This window comes from Kogia breviceps, chromosome 5, assembly GCF_026419965.1.
Source record: "Kogia breviceps isolate mKogBre1 chromosome 5, mKogBre1 haplotype 1, whole genome shotgun sequence".
In the NCBI taxonomy this organism is placed as follows: Eukaryota; Metazoa; Chordata; class Mammalia; order Artiodactyla; family Physeteridae; genus Kogia; species Kogia breviceps.
Genome location: NC_081314.1, coordinates 131726402 through 131750637, shown reverse-complemented (window position 1 = coordinate 131750637; position 24236 = coordinate 131726402). Strand labels below are relative to the sequence as shown.

At 41.6% G+C, this 24236-nt stretch overlaps 1 long non-coding RNA gene across 1 annotated transcript in view; it reads right to left on the bottom strand.

Annotated features, from left to right (window-relative positions):
• Positions 1-7792: 7792 nt before the first annotated feature.
• The window catches only part of LOC131757664 (uncharacterized), an 88890-nt gene continuing 72446 nt past the window's right edge, over positions 7793-24236 (bottom strand). The window contains exon 3 of the long non-coding RNA XR_010840822.1: positions 7793-8001. This is a non-coding gene — a long non-coding RNA (uncharacterized lncRNA). The remainder of the gene's footprint in view (positions 8002-24236) is intronic.

Sequence of the window (24236 nt, the reverse complement as noted above, 5' to 3'; positions counted from 1 at the left end):
AGAAAGCATAATTAAGTTTGCCTGCTGGCATTGCCCTACATAATATAATCTGTTTATTCAGAAGCCCCACTTTGTCTTCCAAAGGTTGATTCAGGAGCTTCTTAATCTGACAAGACAAGTTGTGTTATGTTTTCCTTTGTAATGAATATTGGAATAGTTAATGTAGGGGATGATTCTTTATTAAAAACAATATATTATAAGAAAAACTCTTACTCCGTCTGAGAAAGCAATCTCCCTGTTCCAGTGTGGGCTTATTAACCATCTAAATTTGATCTTTTCATGAAGCCAACTTTTAATTGTCATCAACAAATACATGCAAGGACTTATATCAGGAAAAAAAAGGTGACTGTTTTAAGCTAAACACTTATTAAGTAGCAAAAGCAATGAACCTCACTTAGTTTGTATTTATTAGGCCTTATATTTACTGAAGCCTGAAACTCTGGTTATTACTACTTATATAACATTGAACTTGGTGCTTGTGTAAAAGCATGATAAAGGTGACATTAACCAAATTAAAAAAAAAGAAAACTCCCTACGAGAGATTATCTGCTCATCATCAAGGGACATTTTAGAACTACCTAGAGATTTTAAATACTAAAGTTAGCTTCTAGGGTAGTTCAGAAAAATATTCCCTAGAACTCTGAGGGTGAACCATTCAGTTTCAAAACATTAGTTTCCCTTCCTATAACTGAGGTTGTTATGGAAGAATACATTTTTAGTCTCACATACGTAGTTTCTGGACCCCTGGTAACAAATGTTTTCTTCCTTCACTGTTCTAAAAATACATAGTTTTACTGGGAACAAAAACTGATTTTTTGGTTTTATTGTGTTTTGTTTTGTTACAAAAATAGTGTCTTTTAAATTCCAAAGTAGTCAAGGCATTGCTTGGGCAAATAAATTAGCCAATTCAACCCAAATTAAATCAGTGATATCATGTAAACAAAAACAAAATCATTGGTGATGATATTTCTTTAACCTGTCATTTGGTAATTTTATAGTTTTGAGAGAAAAAATATAAATTTATATTTTCAACTTTAACCCAGATGGAATTTATTCTCAATCCAATCTTGAACAGGTCCAGGTGAAATACCAAGGAGATATTTCAAGGCTAGTCTTCTAGTGTACATTTTAAGGAATGAAGAATCTGGACTTTTTTTTTCTCCCAAACTCACCTGAAGCACCTTTAAAGTATGAACACATCTTATCCATGAACTTGTTCCAAAAACATCCTTCTGTTTGTGACTCTCAGTAGCAGACAACCCCCCATCCCACCCCGGAGCTACTCTGGGCATGCTCGACACGATGCCTGACAATATATCGAATGAGAAATGACAGGCTGACCCTCCAGTTGGAATCGACCTGTCCTCTAAACTTTGAAGCTTGAAGAGTTATTTGTCATTTTCACTCAGTCTGCAGGTATGGAATTCTATCGTAACAGTTTATGGGGTTGAAGCTTTGGTGGCTGTGCAGGACTCGATTTCTTTTCCTACTGCAGGGATGCAAGGCCTGAATATGACTTATAGCCCAGGCGGTAACCAAAATGACAACATGTAGGAAAGAGTAAATCGACTGACCCCAGAGCTAAGTATCCATCTCAGAGATTTACAATAGGGACCACAAAGAGATATCCAGGAGCTAAGAAGTACTGCTAGACTCCTTGAATTCATGGTGTTCTTCATGTCAACCCACCTAAGAAATTGGGATTAAACTATAGTCTCACATCCCTCTCATACGACAGTAATGGTGGTACTAGTATTCATGCTATTAGTAGTAACAGTAATAATTGTCATAGAAACATTACAACCAATATCCTTAGAGTTCTACAGTACATTTTACCAGAAGCTTCTGAAGAAGGCTGAAGGAATCTAATAAAAGAACCACTAGGCCTATGTGTGATAAAGCCTCTTTTTTTAACATCTTTATTGAAGTATAATTGCTTTACAATGGTGTGTTAGTTTCTGCTGTATAACAAAGTGAATCAGCTATATGTATACATATATCCCCATATCCCCTTCCTCTTGCATCTCCCTCCCACCCTCCCTATCCCACCCTTCTAGGTGGTCACTAAGCACAGAGCTGATCTTCCTGTGCTATGCGGCTGCTTCCCACTGGCCATCTATTTTACGTTTGGTAGTGTGTTTACGTCCATGCTACTCTCTCATTTCGTCCCAGCTTGCCCTTCCCCCTCCCCATGTCCTCAGATCCAATCTCTATGTCTGCATCTTCACTCCTGTCCTGCCCCTAGGTTCCTCAGAACCATTTTTTTTTAGATTCCATATATATGTGTCAGCATACAGTATTTGTTTTTCTCTTTCTGACTTACTTCACTCTGGGTGACAGACTCTAGGTCCATCCACCTCACTACAAATAACTCATTTCTGTTTCTTTTTATGGCTGAGTAATATTCCATTGTATATATGTGCCACATCTTCTTTATTCATTCATCTGTCAAAGGACACTTAGGTTGCTTCCATGCCTGGGCTATTGTAAATAGTGCTGCAATGAACATTGTGGTACGTGTCTCTTTTTGAATTATGGTTTTCTCAGGGTATATGCCCAGTAGTGGGATTGCTGGGTCGTATGGTAGTTCTATTTTTAGTTTTTTAAGGAACCTCCATACTGTTCTACATAGTGGCTGTATCAATTTACATTCCCACCAACAGTGCAAGAGGGTTCCCTTTTCTGCACACTTTCTCCAGCATTTACTGTTTGTAGATATTGTGATGGCCGTTCTGACTGGTGTGAGGTGATACCTCTTTGCAGTTTTGATTTGCATTTGAGCATCCTTTCATGTGTTTGTTGGCAATCTATATATCTTCTCTGGAGAAATGTCTATTAAGGTCTTCCACTCATTTTTAGATTGTGTTGTTTGTTTTGATATTGAGCTGCATGAGCTGCTTGTATATTTTGGAGATTAATCATTTGTCAGTGTGCTTCATTTGCAAATATTTTGCAAGTCTCTTGGTTGCAGGTTTTTTCCCTTTCATCACTTTAAATATGTCCTGCCACTCCCTTCTGTCTTGCAGAGTTTCTGCTGAAATATCACCTGTTAACCTTATGGGGATTCCCTTGTATGTTATTTTCCCTTGATGCTTTTAAATATTTTTCTTTGTATTTAATTTTTGATAGTTTGATTAATATATGTCTTGTCGTGTTTCTCCTTGGATTTATCCTGTATGAGATTCTGTGTGCTTCCTGGACTTGATTATTTCCTTCCCCATGTTGGGAAGTGTTCAACTGTAATCTCTTCGAATGTTTTTTCAGAACTTTCTTTTTCTCTTCTTCTTCCGGGACCCATATAATTTGAATGTTGGTGTGTTTAATGTTGTCCCAGGAGTTTCTGAGACTGTCCTCAACTCTTTTCATTCTTTTTTCTTTATTCTGCTCTGTGGAAGTTATTTCCACTATTTTATCTTCCAGGTCACTTAGCCATTCTTCTGCCTCAGTTATTCTGCTATTGATTCCTTCTAGAGAATTTTTAATTTCATTTACTGTGTTGTTCATCATTGCTTGCTTCCTCTTTAGTTCTTCTAGGTTCTTGTTAAGGTTTCTTGTATTTTCTCTATTCTATTTCCAAGATTTTGAGTCATCTTTACTATCATTACTCTGAATTCTTTTTCAGGTAGACTGCCTATTTCCTCTTGATTTGTTTGGTCTGGTGGGTTTTTACCTTGCTCCTTCATCTGCTGTGTGTTTCTCTGTCTTATCATTTTGTTTAACTTACTGTTTTTGGGGTCTCCTTTTCACTGGCTGCAGGTTCATCATTCCCGTCTTTTTTTTGGTGTCTGCCTCCCGTGGGTGAGGTTGGTTCAGTGGGTTGTGTAGGCTTCTTGGTGGAGGGGACTGGTGCCTGTGTTCTGGTGGGTGGGACTGGATCTTGTCATTCTGGCATGGCAGAGTGGGCCATGTCCAGTGGTGTGTTTTGGGGTGTCTGTGAACTTAGTATGATTCTAGGCAGCCTCTCTTCTAATGGGTGTGGTTCTATTTCTGTCTTGCTAGTTGTTTTCCATGGGGTGTCCAGCACTGGGGCTTGTTGGTCATTGGGTAGAGCTGGGTCTTAGTGTTGAGACAGAGATCTCTGGGAGAGCTTTCACCAATAGATATTACGTGGGACCGGAAGGTGTCTGGTGGTCCAGTGTCATGGACTCAGCTCTCCCACCTTGAAGGCTCAGGCCTGACACCCAGCCGGAGCACCAAGACCCTGTCAGCCACACGGCTCAGAAAAAAAAGGAAGGAAAACAAAATAAATAAAATTTTAATAAAATAAAAAATAGTAATAAAATTTTAAGAAAAGGAAAAGAGGAGAGCAACCAAACCAATAAACCAATCCACCAATGATAACATGCACTAAAAACTAGACTAAGATAACCATAAAAATCAGAAACAAATCAGTCACAGACAGCAAAACTCCAAGTCTACAGTTGCTCCCAAAGTCCACCACCTCAATTTTGGGAACATTTTTTGTCTATTCAGGTATTCCACAGATGCAGGTTCATCAAGTTGATTGTGGGGATTTAATCCGCTGCTCCTGAGGCTGCATGGAGAAATTTCCCTGTCTCTTTTTTCGCACAGCTCCTGGGGTTCAGCTTTGGTTTTGGCCCCGCCTCTGCATGTGGGTCACCCTCAAGTGTCTGTTCCCCACCCAGACAGGAGGCGGTTAAAGTAGTGGCTGATTAGGGCTCTCTTGCTCTTTCAGGCTAGGCAGAGGGAGGGGTATGGTAGTCATAATTGGAATGCAGGGAGAGCCTGCAGCAGCAGCAGAGGCCAGCATGACATTGCAACAACCTGAGGTGTGCCATGTATTCTCCCGGGGAACTTGTCCTTGGATCTCAGGACCTTGACAGTGGCGGGCTGCACAGGCTCCCGGGAGGGGAGGTGTGAGGTAGTGATCTGCACTTGCTCACAGGATTCTTGGTGGCAGCGGCAGCAGCCTTGGCATTTCATGCCCATTTCTAGGGGGGTCTGAATTGATAGCCACGGCTCACACCCATCTCTGGATCTTGATTAGGCGGTGCTCTGCCTTCTGTGGGCACACAGGGAAGGAATCCCCTCTCCTTGCGCACCCCAAAACAATGGTCTCTTGCCTCTTCGGCAGCTCCAGACTTTTTCCCGGACTCCCTCCTGGCTAGTTGTGGTACACTAGCCCCCTTCAGGCTGTGTTCACGCAGCCAACCCCAGTCCTCTCCCTGGGATCCGACAGAAGCCCAAGCCTCAGCTCCCAGCCCCCACCCATCCCATCGGGTGAGCAGACAAGCCTCTCAGGTTGGTGAGTGCTGGTCAGCAACGATTCTCTGTGCGGGAATCTCTCCACTTTGCCCTCGGCACCCCTGTTGCTGCGCTCTCCTCCATGGCTCCGAAGCTCCCCCCTACCCACCCCCCGTTTCTGCCTGTGAAGGGGCTTCCAAGTGTGTGGAAACTTTTCCTCCATCACAGCTCCCTCCCTGAGGTGCAGGTTCTATCCCTATTCTTTTGCCTCTGTTTTTTATTTTTTCTTTTGCCCTACCCAGGTACGTGGGGCTTTTCTTGCCTTTTGGGAAGTCTGAGGTCTTTTGCCAGCATTCAGTAGGTGTTCTGTAGGAGTTGTTCCACATGTAGATGTATTTCTGATGTATTTGTGGGGCTGAAGGTGATCTCCAGGTTTTACTCCTCTGACATCTTGAAGGTCCCCTCAGGCTTTTTTTTTGGGGGGGGGGTCCAGTTTTATTGTGATATAATTGACATACAGCACTGTGTAAGTTTAAAGTAAACAGCATAATGATTTGACCTTCATATATTGTGAAATGATTTCCACAAGTAATTTAGTTAACATCCATCATCTTATACAGACATAAAAAAGAGGAGAAAAGTGTTATTTTCCTTTTAATGAGAACTCTTCAGATCTTTCTTAAAGGCTCTTGACAAGAGGAAAAAGGAAGAATCTTTAGGTGATGCAGAAAAAAATTGATGAGGCCAAGCAAAGAATTTGGACTCAAAAAAAATGTATACTCTTAAGGAACTATACAGACTTGAGTTATTCTAATCTCCCTTGCTCTCAGTTTTATCACTCACACAATGAGAGACTAAATGACATCTAATTTCCATCTCAATTTTGAAATTCTAAGATTCTATTATGAAATATGTCAAAGTGAATATTAGTTTCTTACCAAAATTACTTTAAAATCACATTTCATAAAATTACCACTTTAAAAATTTTGTATAAGGATTTTTTTTCATATTTAACCCTAAGCAACACTTGAGGAGGCATTTGACCAAGACTATCAAATACATTTCTTCATAGGGTGACCAGCAGTTAAAAGAGGACTGTCTCCGTTTTACAATTCAGAGGCCTATGTCCCAGGACTCCCCTTGGTCACCGGCAAGCCAGGAAGGCTCATCACCCTACGTCACCACAACACTATACTAGTCACTCCCTTCTACCACCTCCATAGCTCCCTTCTCCTAAAGGGATTAGTTCCTTCAATTGTCAGATTCAGTCCCAACCAGTTACTGATTCAATCTCAACCAAGAAAGACCTTCTATAAGGAACTATAATCTAGAATTGTCTTGGTTCTATTTCTCAGCTGCCATTTAATGAGCCTGGGAGAACCTTGGCCAGCTGCTTGCCCACTGAGAACTTGGTCCTGTATTGGTGGGAAATCCTGCTATAACAGCCTGACCTCTCATCTATGGCCTTGACAACTTGCCATGCCCTTCTCCCACTCCCATGTGGGAGCTGTACCTGCCATTTGTATTCCTTGATGAATAGCTGAACCTTGAAATTTGAACCAATTCAACTTTCCACCTGGTAGTAATAGACGTGAATCTCACTTCTACTCCTTTCATTTCTATGCAAAACCTCCCAGACTGGGCTGCCCTCTCACTATCCCAAACCACCCAAACACTCCTGAAAGAGAATCTAGGCCAGCCCAAATCTAGCTAGATGGCCATATCCCTATGAGCACCATCATTTGTGCCAACGACCATCTTTGCAACCATCCTTGGTTCCTCTCAATCCTAGCTTCCCTGTTCTCCCAATAGCTTGCATTGTTGGAGGTTCCAGTATGAGGTATGGAGGTTCCAGTCCAAAGTATGGCCAAGCTCACCCACAATGGGATATGGCCCTATCATTCTAAATGAGTCGAATTTCTCATATTTGACTCCTTCAGCTTGAATTTACTGTTGAAGGGACAGGTGATGCTAATGCTTGAGGCTCTGCTCCTTGCCCACACTGGTAGCAGCTCTGTCTCTGGAGTACAGAGTACAGAGTACTCTGTAGCTGGAGTACAGCTACAGAAAGGATGAAGTCAGTAGGAGAATGATCATGCTAACCCATCTCAGTCTCTTCAAATAATTGATGGCTAGTGAGAAGCAGCCGCATGGCACAGGGAGATCAGTTGGGTGCTTTGTGACCCACTAGAGGGGTGGGATAGGGAGGGTGGGAGGGAGGGAGACACAAGAGGGAGGAGATATGGTGACATATGTATATGTATAACTGATTCACTTTGTTGTACAGCAGAAACTAACACACTATTGTAAAGCAATTATACTCCAATAAAGATGTTAAAAAAGAAAGAAAGAAAAAAGGATCCGGGGGACTTCCCTGGTGGTGCAGTGGCTAAAGACTCCGCACTCCCAATGCAGGGGGCCCGGGTTCGTTCCCTGGTCAGGGAACTAGATCCCACACACATGCCACAACTAAGAGTTTGCGTGCCACAACTAAGGAGCCCACCGGCTGCAAATAAGACCTGGCGCAAACAAATAAATAAATAAAATAAAACAAATATTTAAAAAAATAATAATTGATGGCCAACTAGAATTTCATGCAATCTTTTTAATATACGTGGATTATATTATTTCATCACAGAAGAGTGTCCCTCAGAAAGAAATCAGGATCTTCAGCTTTAAAGGATGTCTTCAGAGGATACTGGGGAGGAGTCAGATCTGCTGTCAGCTGTCAGTCAGTAATCCAACCAGGAGATTCGTCTGAATCTAATCCACTCTTCCTGCGGGAGCTCTTCAGTCCTTAGTGGCAAGACCCAGGAATAATGAGCACAAGCTGAGTGAGAAATTAAGACCCCTCCCCCCACCACTCCCACCCTACGGTTAAGGTGGTGGCCATCTTCCAACCTTTAGGAAAGTAAGATCCTCACTCTAAGCTGAGCCATGGACCCCACAAAAGACCCAGTCAGATGTGGGAAGGAGAGAAAAAGCATGACAGTAAGTATTGTTCACTGGCCCTTTCCCCAAGAGTAGCTTCAGAGGATGGGATTCAAGTGCCTCCGAAAAGGGACAAATCTGCCGTTAAATAGTGCAGAAGACCTGTGCATACTACCTGCAGGTAGGGAATGTCATACAGCTTGGGAAATCTGGGGTAGAACAGAAAACAGACACAGAGGCAAAGTAAGTAGCAACAGGGAAGTGAACGATCATGGGGCAGGAGGCCAAGAGCCCCTGGAGCTGGAAAGTGCTGAAGAGGCCAGTTGGCAGCAACTCTGGAAAAGGGCAGCAGAGCAGAAGGAAGGGACAAAGGGAACCAACCAAGTCAGAGCAGCAGCAGCTGAGTCAGGGCAAAGCCTAGTTCTGTCTGGACCAGACAAAGTCAGACTGAGAGCAAAAGAGGTGTCATAGAGGTGACTCATGAGTACAACAGGTGGGAAACCATGGAGATGGGAAGCAGTGGGTTGGCTTGCCCATTATGACCTCATTGTTAAAACTCTTGACAAAAGGCACACCTTGTTAAGTTCTTGTTCCAGCTTTTCTTCACTGTAATCATTGCTTTCCAAATGCCAGAAGAATCAGTGTGTGAAAACACGTGACCAACCAGATATTTAAGTAGTCAACTAATGCACATCCAAGACTTTTATAGTCAGGGACCATGGAGGAAAAAAGTGATTACAATGATCTGAACCTACTAAAAATTTATACAGAATCTGAGAGTGATGAAACTGGCCAAACTCACTTTGCTCAATAGCACTCGCCACTGCCATTGGATTTTGGGTGTGTGAGATGGAGTACAGGACAGGCAATTGGCTTAGAAAGAGACAGTGTGTTTCTCTACTAATCCTCCAATTACCTACCCACCCATCACCCCTGCCCCCCAGCCAAAAAAAAAAAAAAAAATCTACATTGGAATAAGAAACCCTGAATCAATAGTTAAGAAACCAAAGGTCAAGATAAGAATATGCCACTCATAAATTATAAAATCTTAGACATTCATTGCCTAAATGTTAAGGAACTCAACTGCTTTATCTGTAAAATGAGGGTGATGCTGCTGCTTTCAAAGTGGAATGTGAAGAGGGTAAGGTACTATAAATGTACACTACAATTATGACCATATAGAGATCATAGGAGAGGCATTTTAAAATTTCTGTTTCATTTCCTTTCTTCCTTATTTCTGATTTTATTTCTCTATCTGAACAGACAGGGTATATTCTACTCTTTGACTGAACAACTTTCCAATTGTCTTCAAATAAGATAAAGTACAGAGAAGCCAAAAGGAATGTGGAACATCAGGTTTATCAGAAATGCTATTTATTGTGGGATCAATTGGGAGATTGGGATTGACATATATACACTAATATGTATAAAATAGATAACTACTAAGAACCTGCTGTATAAAAAATGAATAAAATCAAATTTAAAAACTAAAAATAAAAGAAATGCAATTATTAAGAAGAATTGTTAGATAACGTCTGCTTACTCATCATCGACAGAGGATGAGCATTAGCTCAATAGCACTAAGACATTGCCAACAGCCCTTTCTCTATGTTTTCCTTCCTGTCCTTCCATCATACATCTTACTTTGTTCTCCCTCCAAAATGGTGTCACTTTCCTGATTTTCAGCCAAGTAAGTCTTCTTGTCCTTGTGTATGGAATTTAAAGTCACTTGATTATACACAGAAACATTGTTAAAATAAACTTTGTTTAAAAATGTCTACATAATACGGTGACAATGTCTATTATTTGTCAGTCTCCATCTGATGGAGACAATATCTGAAGCCACTGGTCTGGCTTTTTTAACTTCCTTTACCCTCTAAGAAAAGGAAAGGGGGCAGGGGAAAGTGAAATAGGGAGAAATTGGAGAGTGGGAAATATCAGCAATAATTTAATTTAGCATTCGAAGTTGCCCTGTGCTATGAACTGAATATTTATGTCTCTGCCAACATTCACATGTTGGAACCTAATCCCTAATGTGATGGTATTTGGAGGTTGGGCATGTAGGAGGTGATTAGGTCATGAGGTTATATAACCTTCATGAATGGGAGTAGTGCCCTTATAAAAGAAGCCATGGAAAGATCCCTTGGCCCTTCTGCCATGTGAGGACACAGTGAGAAGGTACCTGTTAAGGAATCAGGCACTTAACAGACACTGAATATGATAGCACCTTGATCTTGGACTTCCAGCCTCCAGAACCATGAGAAATTAATTTCTCTTATTTATAAGCCACTCAGTCGATGGTATTTTGTTACAGCAGCCTGAAGGGACTAAGATATCCTGCAATCCCTCTTCTCCTGTATCCTCCACATCCAACTGGTCACTAAACCTATTTTTAAAATATATTTCTATTCTAGCTCCTCCCTCTTTTATTGCCATTTCTCTATTTCATATCCTTGTGATCAGAGATCTTATAATACTCATCTAACTGGTTCCTTCTTTCTGCCCTTTAATCTCCAGTCCATCCTCTAACTGTCATCAAGCTTCTCTGTTTAAAGACCTCTAATGGTTCCCTATTGCTTAGAGTCTGACATCAAGTCTCCAGAGCCTGACCCCAGATCAAACATCTAGTAAACCTGTCTTAACACTTTTTCACCATGTATTCTTCTCTTCCATCAGAGTGGACTATTTATAAATTATCACCATGGTGTGATTTTCTTTTAAATGAAGGCTCATAAAAATCATTTTAGAACAATCATATCTTTTGAAATTAGCCTTTCATTTAAAAGGTCCTTCTTTCCAGGAAATCAGTTTTTCCCATAGAACTTAGACCTGAGGAGAAAAACGTTACAAATCTAAATTTTAACATACTGATGTGGTTTCAGATGTCTTTTTACTCTTTCCACAAATATTTACAGAGTGTCCATCATGTATTCTTCTGTGTTTGGTGCAGTAGACCGAGTGAATGGTCATTGTCAACCGTGACTATTAAGGAATGCTTTGTAGAAGAAACAGAAATCCATCTAAGGTCCTGTAAATAGCAAGGAAAAGGACATTCCAAATGAAAAAGCCACAGGTGTACACGTGTATGGGGAAAAGGTTAAAGAAGGACATGGTTATAATGGGCATAGTTTGGTGGAGAATGTAAAATCAAAATATAATACCAAGGTCTAGTGCCACCTAAATGTTAAGGAATTTTTATAGACATTTTTGGAAATAAAAGTCACTATCATCTGACTGCAAGGGGATAAAAAATAAGGGTAAGCTTCATGATACACATGTTCAATGGATCACTATCAGCACTCAGGCATGGCAGGCCTTATTGTGCAGAAAAATTTTGATAGAGCACAGGAATGGAGAAAGATGAAACAAAAGGAAGGAGCACCCCAGAACTGAGATGTATGTCAATATTTTTGAGTATTTGGATCTCAAACAAAATGACACGTAGGCAAAATGGTACCACTGAATAGGCCTTTTGATGGCATCTTTTGCTATATCTGCAAAGAGATATGTTGGTAATATTAATTTTTTTGTGTTTGACTGACTTACTGGGTCAAACCATTTCAGGTCTTTTAGGATTGGAGTTGGGTTTCAGTCATAATTTATTTGGATAACATACTAATTATTTATTCTCACACTACTCTTGGAGTAGCAGAGCATATGAAATACTGTTCCAAAACAGTTCAAGAGCAGAATCGAAAGTCCAGAAATAGACTCATGGATTTATGATCAGTTGAGTCACAACAACTCGGGGAAAGGAGAGTAGAGAGCACAGCTTGACAATAAAAATGAACAACACAGGCAAAAAAGTGGGTAAATCTCAAAAATAGTATGTTGAGTGAAAGAAACTAGACACAAAAGAGAACATGCTGCATGATCCTATTTATATGAAGTTTAAGAAAAGTCTAATAAATCTATAGTGATAGAAATCAGATCAGTGTTTTGTCTGGAGTTGGGAGGAAGGGTGGAGACTGACTGCAGGGAGACACCAGGGAACTTTCACGGGTGATGATAATATTCTCTATCTTATTTGGAGTGATGGCTACAAGGTATATCAGTTTCCTAGGGCTGCCATCATGAAGAATCACAAACTGAGTGATTTAAACAAGAAAAATGGATTGACTCACCATTCTGGAGGCTAGAAGTCTAAGATTAAGATGTTAGCTGGTCCCTGTTCCTTCTGAAGGCAAAAAAGGGATCTGATTCAGGCCTCTCTCCTACCTTCTGGTAGTTGCTTGGCTTGTGGAAGCATAGGTGCAAACTTCACATGGCATTCTCCCTGCATGCATGCCTCTGTGTCCAAATTTCCCCTTTTTATAAGGTTACCAATTATATTGGATTAGGGCCTACTTAATTACTTCAATTTAACTCGATTACCTCTGTAAGACACTATCTCCAAATAAGGTCGCATTCTGAGGTTCTGAGGGTTAAGATTCCAACATAACTTTTTTGGGGAGGAGGGCACAATTTAACCCACAGCACATGGCTTTTACATTTGTCATAAGTCATAGAACTGTACACTTAAAATGTGTGCATTATATTGTATATAAATCATACATCAATAAAGTCGATTTTAGAAAAACCTGACATCTATGACATTTTTTGTTGTTGCTGTTGAGAGTTATGTTTTATTAGGAGGAAATTTTTAGGACTTCAAGCCCAAGGAGGCAGCATCTCAAGTAACCCTGAGAGAACTGCTACCAGGAGGTGAAGGGGAGAGCCAGGATATATAGGAGTTTTGCAACAAAGGGCAGGTAGTCGGAACATCAAAAGATTATTGTTAATTAAAGAAAACCAGATATGTCAAGTTAAGGAATTTAGCGCTTTTCTATGGATGGGAAAATGCAAGAGTCTGGGCTCACTGAAATCATTCCTTTGATAGGCACCTCAGTAATCTGGGACGAGTATCCTGTGTTTTCACATCCTGAGTTTCCTCAGGGAAAATTTTGACATCTGAAATGCATATTATAGAAGAGAACTCTTCTCTTAACCTTCTCATGTTATAGATGAACGCTCTTCTCTCAGTACAATAGTGTGTTGTAAGGACAAACCCTCATTTTGTCCTGCCTTTTTCCCAGCTATATTAAACCCAGCATATTAAACTTAGCAAAAAGACATCATTTGTGGGAATTCCCTGGTGGCGCAGTGGTTAAGAATCCGCCTGCCAATGCAGGGGACACAGGTTCAAGTCCTGGTCCGGGAAGTACCCACATGCCGCAGAGCAACTAATCCCATGTGCCATAATTACAGAGCCTGGGCTCTAGAGCTCATGAGCCACAACTATTGAAGCCCGCAGCCCTAGAGCCCGTGTCCACTGCAAGAGAAGCTACCGCAGTGAGAAGCCCGAGCACCGCAACCAGAGAGTAGCCCTCGCTTGCCGCGACTAGAGAAAGCCCACGCATAGAAATGAATACCCAACACAGCCAAGAATGAATAAATAAATTCATTTTTTAAAAAAGATATAATTCCCAAATGTTTCATAAGGAATATACTTTTTTTTTTAAAAAAAAAGACACCATTTGTCCCATTCATCCTCATGCAGGAACGTAACCAACTCTTACTGAATGCTGCTTATACCTTACATAACCCAAGTGACTTCCTGATGAAGAACTCACTCTTTTAAATACAAGGGTATGAATACAGTTAGACTCGAGGTAATGAAAACAGTAGCCCACATTTAGGATTCCAAATGATTTAAAAACCCTTTACTTTGGTCTCATCGGTGCAGTGCAGTGTTGAACAGGAGTATACCTCAGTGGAAAGAAATCTAGCCCTGGAATAAACTGGTGTGAACTTTATAAATCCAGAAACTAGTAGAGCAGCGGTCCGCAACATTTTTGGCACCAGCGACCGGTTTCGTGGAAGACAATTTTTCCACAGACCGGGGTTGGGGCGGGGGAGATGATTCAGGCAGTAATGCAAGCAATGGGGTGCGGCAGCTGAAGCTTTGCTCACTCACCCGCCGCTCACCTCCTGCTGTGTGGCCCAGTTCCTAACGGGCCACGGACCGGTACTGATCCACCGTCCAGGGGTTGGGGACCCCGTTGTAGAGTGAAAAACCATCGTAAAAGCCAATAAAACTACTCTCTTTTTGGAGACACAGAGAGGTTAGTGCTTTGCCCAAGGTCACATGGCTACTGAGAGGTAAAACAGGAACCGGAAACCACATATGCTGACAACTTGACTCATACCCTTTCCAAGTTCCTGCTCTTTCTACACTCAGTTCTTGTTACGCTGTGTGAAATGCAAAAGAGAGAAACAAGAGTCTAACACAATCACCACAGAAAGGGGAGGACAGAATTTCATGTCCAAGAAAGTAAAACTCTAATTTCTTTGTATGATAAAAATGCAAGAGTGGAAAAATACAATACTCCAAAAGTGAAGAAATCATCTGTATATGTCTTTATTGTAGATATGTAGTTTTTCCAGAAATTTCTGTCATGAGGAGTTGATATGTAAAAGCTTGAAAAACACAGATAATTTTGTCTTAAATGGTTCTCCACCTACAATTTAAGTATATTTGTAAGAGTTCGTATCTTTGGTTAATTAAAATACACTCATATTTTCCTTTCAGTGATAGAAAGTTCTTTTGCTTTAAACCTAGCTAAGTCATAGAGAAAGAATGTCACAATCATTTTAATACTTAGAGCAAAGTGAAATTATTTTGCCTCATTAAATAATATTTTTAACATTACAGGCATAGTTGTTACAAAATAAATAATTATCTGACAATCCAGTAATTTTAAATATGATCTCTGTGTAACTCATGTACATACACATATATTTGTGTTCATTCTTTCATTTCTTAATTCATTTATTCAACAAAAATTTGTTGAGAACTTATTATGGGTCTGGCTCACTACAGCAAGGTTTAAAACATAAAAATACAAAATGTTCTTTCTATTTCTTTATCAGAAATAGTTACTTAGACCTTAACAACTGTTAGAGCAAGATAACTCCAGGCCATCTGTCAAATGTTTACCATTATCAAAACTCTCCCTGGAGGGAGTTGCAACTTTGGCTCACCTCACCAGCAGTAATGTAATTTTTCCTAGGTTGAAAGTGTTCTAAATGCCTCAGGCACAGCAGAGAAATAAAATCAGATCCCTGGCTCTGGGAAGCTTACATTCCATTGGAAGGAACAAAAATAAACAAATAAATATACAATATAACTTCAGATAGTACAGAGTTCAAAGAAGAACAATAAGTGTAGTAGAAAGATGGCAAGCATGGGGGGAGGGGGGTGGCTATTCAAATAAGGTGGTCCAGAAAGTCCTCTCTGAATAGATGATGTTTGCACAGAGACCTGAATAAAATAAAAGGAAGCCTGTGTATACCTTGGGGGAAAGCCGTGTAGCCAAAGGAAACAGCAAGTGCAAAAATGTGGGTAGAAACATATTTAGTATCTTCAAGGAACAGCAAGGAGACGGGTGTGGCCAGGGTGCATGGAAAAGGGGGAGCGTGATAGAAAATGGCTTGGAAATGTAGACCTTTGTCTTTGTATTTTATAGTCACTGGGATGCAAAGTGTTTTGGAGGGTTCCGCGAGATAAGAATGGCATAATCTGATTGGCATTTCTAAAAGATCACTTTGTTTTCTGTATGCAAATTAGGATCTAGGAGAACAAGAGGGAGAGATGACTTGAAGGCTTTTGGTGGCAGTCCAGGTGAAAGCTTTTTCAAGGGTGATAATGATGAAGAATGGCTGGGGGCTTCCCTGGTGGAGCAGTGGTTGAGAGTCCGCCTGCCAATTCAGGGGACGCGGGTTCGTGCCCCGGTCCGGGAAGATCCCACATGCCGCGGAGCAGCTGGGCCCGTGAGCCATGGCCGCTGAGCCTGTGCGTCTGGAGCCTGTGCTCCTCAACGGGAGAGGCCACAGCAGTGAGAGGCCCGCGTACAAAAAAAAAAAAAAAAAAGAATGACTGGACTTTTGACATATTTCGGAGGTAGAGCCAAAGGATTTACTAGCATATTTGGGGTATAAGGAAAAGAAGCGTGATGGTTGAGGTTGAGTAACCAAGTAAGTGGTGGTGTCTTTCACTGAAATGGGCAAAAGTGGAGAGAGGAAGACATCAGGCTTCGGCTCGAGGGCATTGGTAAGTTTGAGACACTCACTAGACATCTAAATGGAGATGTCAAATAATTGAACACTTGACTCTGGAGTTCAGGGAGAACTCCTGGCTAGAAATAAAGATTTGGAAACCACCATCCTATTGATAATTTTTAAAACCTCAGGATTGCATGAGCGCAACTAAGAAATGAGTGTTAATTAGAAAAGACGCGGGACAAAGACTACATCCTCAACATCCTATGGACCTGAAAGAGGAAGAGGAGCAGGAAAGGGTTCTGATAAGGAACAGCCAGGGGAGAAGCAGGAAACCTGGAGAATGTGGCATTCAGAAAGGCAACAGAAGAAAATATATCAAGATGGAAAAAATGATCAACTGAGTCAAAACTGGTGAGAGAACAAGGTGAGGACTAAACACTCATCCCATGGAGATAAAGATGGAGGCTAAGACCTTGTCAACGCAGAGAGCATTAGTGATCTTGGTGAACGCTAGCGACAACACCTGCACAGAGTAGGTGCGAAAGAGTATAGAAGGTAGTGGTAATGTAGCTAACAAGTAGTAGAAACATTTTCCAAGAGTTTGGGTATAAAGAACAGAGATAGGTGGCAGTAGCTAGAGGAGAAACCCGTTCATATATTCTAGATTTTCTAGTTATAACTAGAAAATAATTTCTGCCCTACAATCAATGTAATGTTGGCAAGGGTTTCTACATGCACAGGCCTTTTCTTAAATTAGAAATTTTAATTTTCATAATGGCCATAATAAAACAAATTCAAGTTCAGGATGCACTTTTGATATTATCTGGAAATGTTCAGCAGGAAAATAAATGCTGAGAAATGCAAAGCAATATTTAGGTTCATTTAAGCTACCCAGCATCTGAGAGCTCTTCAGCATCTCCCAGAGGACATAACCATTACCATGCACACCAAAGCTCAGTAAATACTATTTAGATTGAATTTGACACCACCAAATCCAGAGAAATTAAGGTTTAAAGAAATACCAGAACAAAATATCTGAGGTTGCCTGCAGATAAGGTTCTGCCAAGAAATCTTAATGGCCATTTTCATAAAGCGTAGTACAAAGTCAAAGCAACTATGTGGGCAACTTGGATAAGATACATTGAAATAAAATCTGGAAAAGCTAGAAAAATGAAACCAAATCAACCAACAGAGAGAGGTAGATGTAGGGAATCTCTCTACATTTTTGTTTTATCCTTTGTGTCTTGTATACTGAAAATAAGGAGTGAGTCCTTTTTCAAAAAGTTATATTAATTCTCCATATAATCATTTGAGTTTTTTTCTGAATCTGGCAACATTTACAAGATCACTTCCTTTAATTAAAATGATTTTGGCTGTGCCCTCTGGGTTAAACATCTCCTCTCTATGCACCCAAGACTCCATCCTCAGGAGACGAGAAAGCCTCATGTCCTCAAAGTGAGACCACCCCTCCCTGGCCTCCACAGATCATTCAGAAGCCCTGAAGGAGGTGTCCTAGGCCCCCACTCCTTACTACCTCTAAACATTCAAAGAATCAACCTTGAGGCCATGAGGACTCACCTAATTATGGCCCATCTCACTAATTATATGTGTCAACCCAAGAAGCTCCAACTCCTAGGTGACCTTTCATCTCCTCTAATCTAATCCCCCAGATCTCACCATATCCCTGGGTCTGTTTCAATCCCTGACTCTCCCCTGAAACTCTTCCACTGTGCCCTCTGGAACTCGAGCCAGACGCCTTCAAAACATCCAATCGCCTAAACTCTCCGCAGGGGCTTTATTGACCTTCCTAGTCTAACAGATACCTGGATCTCCCCAAGGGCATGCTGCCCCCAAAACCCTCTCAAGAGGTGGTTACATTCTCCCACTGCCTCAGATTCTGAGTGGAGAGCTTGGGAAATGTCTTTCTTGATTCTCATGTCTACACCGTCTATCCTTCCTAAAAGCTCAGCTTCGAATTCCTCTTGTATCTCAAAAACCTTAGCGTCCAGCTCACTGTCATTCCCTCTCCAAAAATACCTCTATCTTTAATCCTACTGATTTTATTACTCATGTGAATGATGTTCCCAATACCCTAGAATCTCGGCTCATTAAACTCCTCTCTTCCATAATCTTGATCTGGACAGTTTCTCAGCCACAGACTCCCCTGGTCATGACCCAGGCCTAGTCATAGTAAATAAATGCAACCCCTCCTTAATATCAATTTCAAAAATTATATTCTCTAACATCCAACAGTCCTCTGCACCAATAAACAGTCATTCCTTTAACCCTGCCCCCTTTCCACTCATTCTCTTAGTGTCTTCCTTTTCCCCCTGAGCCCAAACTTAAATTCCACTTCAATCATTGTAAAACCTCCCTGGTGAACAATCTCAATCCCTTGCTCCTCTCTCACTTTGTAATACATTTTTAGCAAAACTTGAACCCTGGTCAAGTTCATCTCTCTACCTTCTCTACACTTGCATCTCTTCAACTAAACATGGCGAGGGTAAAATGGAAAAAACATGTTGGTTGGTCTCATTTTTAATTCATGACTACCAAATTGCAGTGGGTTCTGTTGCTCCCCCAAATTATGCTACGCTTCCTTAGACCACCCATGCTCATATTTATTCAATGATTGTGAGATACCTTCTCTTCTCTCCTGAATCTTTGACACCGTCCCACCCTTTCATCACACTCCAAGTGATCAGCTCTCTTTTCACTTCACTGAGAATCTTTAAATCATCGGAAGAGAACTTCCTCAAGTTGACCCACCTACCATCATTAGCCCCCATACACTATAATTTTCTCCTATTACTATCATCAGTGATCCTTAAAGAGTGGTCCCCAGCCCAGCAGCAACAATATCACCTGGGATATTAGAAACGCAAATTCTCAGATGGACTCAGATCTACTGAATCAGAAACTCTGGGGTTGGAGCCCAGCAATCTGCATTCTACCAAGTCCTAGGCGTGATTCTGACACACGCTAAAAGCTTAAAAGCCATGTGGGAAACATTTTTTTTTAATGTGTCTAAAAGTCCTCCCCCAATTAATGCACAGAAATCTCTGGCATTCTTATACACTAATGATGAAAAATCTGAGAGTGAAATTAAGAAAACACTCCCATTTACCACTGCAATAAAAAGAATAAAATATCTAGGAATAAACCTACCTAAGGAGACAAAAGACTTGTATGCAGAAAACTATAAGACACTGATGAAAGAAATTAAAGATGATACAAATAGGTGGAGAAATATACCATGTTCTTGGATTGGAAGAATCAACATTGTGAAAATGACTCTACTACCCAAAGCAATCTACATATTCATGCAATCCCTATCAAACTACCACTGGCATTTTTTACAAAACTAGAACAAAAAATTTCACAATTTGTATGGAAACACAAAAGACCCCGAATAGCCAAAGCAATCTTGAGAACAAAAAATGGGGCTGGAGGAATCAGGCTTCCTGACTTCAGACTATACTACAAGGCTACAGTAATCAAGATAGTATGGTACTGGCACAAAAGCAGAAATATAGATCAATAGAACAGGATAGAAAGCCCAGAGATAAAGCCACACACATATGGTCACCTTATCTTTGATAAAGGAGGGAAGGATATACAGTGGAGAAAAGACAGCCTCTTCAATAAGTGGTGCTGGGAAAACTGGACAGCTACATGTAAAAGTATGAAATTAGAACACTCCCTACACCACACACAAAAATAAACTCAAAATGGGTTAAAGACCTAAATGTAAGGCCAGACACTATCAAACTCTTAGAGGAAAACATAGGCAGAACACTCTACGACATAAATCACAGCAAGATCCTTTTTGACCCATCTCCTAGAGAAATGGAAATAAAAACAAAAATAAACAAATGGGACCTAATGAAACTTAAAAGCTTTTGCACAGCAAAGGTTACCATAAACAAGACCAAAAGACAACCCTCAGAATGGGAGAAAATTGTTGCAAATGAAGCAACTGACAAAGGATTAATCTCCAAAATTTATAAGCAACTCATGCAGCTCAATAACAAAAAAACAAACAATCCAATTCAAAAATGGGCAGAAGAAATAAATAGACATTTCTCCAAAGAAGATATACAGACTGCCAACAAACACATGAAAGAATGCTCAACATCATTAATCATTAGAGAAATGCAAATCAAAACTACAATGAGATATCATCTCACACCGGTCAGATTGGCCATCATCAAAAACTCTAGAAACAATAAATGCTGGAAAGGGTGTGGAGAAAAGGGAACCCTCTTGCACTGCTGGTGGGAATGTAAATTGATACAGCCACTATGGAGAACAGTATGGAGGTTCCTTAAAAAAGTAAAAATAGAAGTACCATCCGACCCAGCAATCCCACTACTGGGCGTATACCCTGAGAAAACCATAATTCAAAAAGAGTCATGTACCAAAATGTTCATTGCAGCTCTATTTACGATAGCCAGGACATGGAAGCAACCTAAGTTTCCATCAACAGATGAATGGATAAAGAAGATGTATATACACATATATACAATGGAATATTACTCAGCCATAAAAAGAAATGAAACCGAGTTATTTGTAGTGAGGTGGATGGACCTGGAGTCTGTCATACAGAGTGAAGTAAGTCAGAAGGAGAAAAACAAATACCATATGCTAACACATATATATGGAATCTAAGAAAAAAAATGTCATGAAGAGATTAGTGATCAGACGGGAATAAAACACAGACCTAGTAGAGCATGGACTTGAGGATATGGGGAGGGGGAAGGGTAAACTGTGACGAAGTGAGAGAGTGGCATGGACATATATACACTACCAAACGTAGGGTGGATAGCTAATGGGAAGCAGCCGCATGGCACAGGGAGATCACCTCTGTGCTTTGTGACCAAGAGGGGTGGGATAGGGAGGGTGGGAGGGAGGGTGATGCAAGAGGGAAGAGATATGGGAACATATGTATATGTATAACTGATTCACTTTGTTGTAAAGGAGAAACTAACACACTATTGTAAAACAGTTATACTCCAATAAAGATGTTAAAAAAAAAAAAAGTCCTCCCCCAGAGACTGTTTTTAAATTTTAGGGAATAAGAGGTGGACAATAGGAGTTTTAAAAGCTCCCGCATGGGGTTTCCCTGGTGGTGCAGTGGTTGAGAGTCTGCCTGCCGATTCAGGGGTCACGGGTTCGTGCCCCGGTCCGGGAAGATCCCACATGCCGCGGAGTGGCTGGGCCCGTGAGCCATGGCCGCTGAGCCTGTGCGTCCGGAGCCTGTGCTCCTCAACGGGAGAGGCCACAACAGTGAGAGGCCCGCAAAAAAAGCTCCTCCAAGTGATTCTAATGGGCTATTTTGAAAACCACTGCTATGAATGAATGTTCCACACTCATATCTAAGGACAACCTCTCAATATGATCAGTAGCTTCCCCCACCTTTGCCTCCTCAAAGACAATTCACCAGCAATTTCTTCTCTTCTCTCTCTCCTGAATCTTTGATTTTTCTTCTCTGCTAGAGTGTCCCCATCTCCCTAAAACATGCTGTTCTACCTCATTAAAATTTCTCTTAACTCCACCCACCTCCAGTTACTGCCCTATTTTTCTACTTATCTTTACAGCAAAACACCTCTTTTCCTTTATAAATTATTTTATCTCATTTTATTTATTTTTGGCTGCATTGGGTCTTCGTTGCTGCATGCGGGCTTTCTCTAGCTGTGGTGAGCAGGGGCTACTGCTCGCTGTGGTGCACGGGCTTCTCACTGCAGTGGCTTCTCTTTGTTGCAGAGCATGGGCTCTAGGTGCGTGGGCTTCCGTAGTTGTAGCTTGCAGGCTCAGTAGTTGTGGCACGCAGGCTCTGTAGTTGTGGCTCACGGGCTTAACTGCACTGCGGCATGTAGGATCCTCCCGGACCAGGGATGGAACCTGTGTCCCCTGTGTTGGCAGGCGGATTCTTAACCACTGTACCTCCAGGGAAGTCTCAAAACGCTTTGAGTGGTATCTTTTTTGATACAAAACACTCAAGAGAAATCTATGCTAATTATTTCCAGTGCACATATTTCCATTCCCATTCTCATTAAACCCACTCTAATCTAATCACTCTAGCTTTTCTCCCCGCTACCCTAGGAAATCTGGACATGCTAAGGACACGAATGACCTCCAAGCTTCTCGAGCCAATGGTTCGTCTCAGTCCTCATTATACTAGATTTATCAGCGGCAGCTGACATTGTTGATTACTCTCTGCCCCTGGAAATATGTTCTTAACTTTGTTTTCAGGAAACCATCTCCTCTTCTTGTTATTTTTTTCTCCCTGCTGTGCTGGCAGCTCCTTCTCTGTCTTCTTTGTTGATTTCTCCTTAGTGCTGGAGTGCTCCAGGCCCCAGTCTTTGGTCGCCCTGTCATGTCTCTCCACACTCACTCTTTTGGTGATCGCATCTCATTTAATGAATTTTAAGACCCTCTAACGTTAACATCTACAAAACTTCTATTTCCTGGTAAGACCTCACTCCAAGACTCATAAAGCCATCTGTCTATTCACCATGTCCCAACAGACACCTTAAACTCAACATGTCCAAAACTGATTGCTGAGCTTTCCTCCCCAGATGATGTTCTTTCCAATCTTCCCCAAATCAATCAACAGCAACTCTGTCCTTCCAACTAGGAGTCATCCTTGGTTCCTTGACTCCTGTCCTCTGCTCACACACACATATGTCATTCAGTCTGTCAGAAAATCCTGTTGGCTCTACTTTTAAATTTATTTGGAAACCCACCATTTCTTACAATCTCCATTGCATCCACCCGTAAACTACCATCTCTCTTGCCTGAATTAGGCAACAGCATCCTCGTTGGTCTCACGATTCCATCCTTGTCTCACCACAGTCTATTGTTAACCCAGCATCCAGAGAGAGAATTTTAAGATGTGCCAGCCCTCATCACCTTTTCACACAGAACTGTCCATCAGTTCCCTGTTTCATTCGTAGTAAGAGCTAAGGACTTTACAAGTCCCAACAACGCTCTCCGATTCTAGTCTGCTGTTTCTCTGACTCATTTCCTGGAACTCCTACTCAATCACTCCTCTGTAATCACAGGGACATCCTTGCTATTCCTCTTCATGTCAGCCATGATCTCACCTCAGAGCTTGTGCTGAGTGTCTTCAGTATAGGCCCCTCCAGACCCTCTCCCCACCCTTCTCAGCCCTGTTCTGTACCCTGGAAGGATGAACTCCACGAATGACCGTGACGGTCCCCCTGGCCCTCTGCTTCCAGGTGGATTCAGCCAGGGCGGAGCACAGCAGAAGATGCGAAGGAAGGACGAATGCGAGGTTAGAGTCTCCTTTTCTCTCCTTTGCGGTGCTTCCTTCCTGCAGTGTTGGTGCAGGCGCTGCGGCCCTCAACCTAAGGTCACGGCTCCCATCAGGCAGACTCTCCACGCAGCCTCTTATTCCGAGGTTCCCAAACCACTGCCCAGTCATCCTCTCAGGACCAGTGACAATTATAGTGCCCACATCTCTAGCTTCGGGAAACCACGCTGTCCCTTATCATTTCCTTACAGCCGGCCCACAGTTTTGTTTTTTATTTTTTTTGCAATACGCGGGCCTCTCACTGCTGTGGCGTCTCCCGTTGTGGAGCGCAAGTTCCAGACGCGCAGGCTCAGCGGCCATGGCTCATAGGCCCAGCCGCTCCGCGGCATGTGGGATCTTCCCGGACCGGGGCACGAACCCGCGTCCCCTGCATCGGCAAGCGGACTCTCAACCGCTGCGCCACCAGGGAAGTCCAAGTTTTTTTAATTGAAATGTAGTTGATTTATACAATATTGTGTAAAGTTTAGTGTTAGTTTTGGGTGTTAGTTTCAGGTGTACAGCAAAGTGATTCAATGTTTTATATATATATATATATCTTTTTTCCGATTCTTTCCTGTTATAGTTTATTACAAGATAGTATGGAGGGTCCTTTAAAAACTAAAAATAGGGCTTCCCTGGTGGCGCAGTGGTTGGGAGTCCGCCTGCCGATGCAGGGGACACGGGTTCGTGCCCCGGTCCGGGAAGATCCCACGTGCCGCACAGCGGCTGGGCCCGTGAG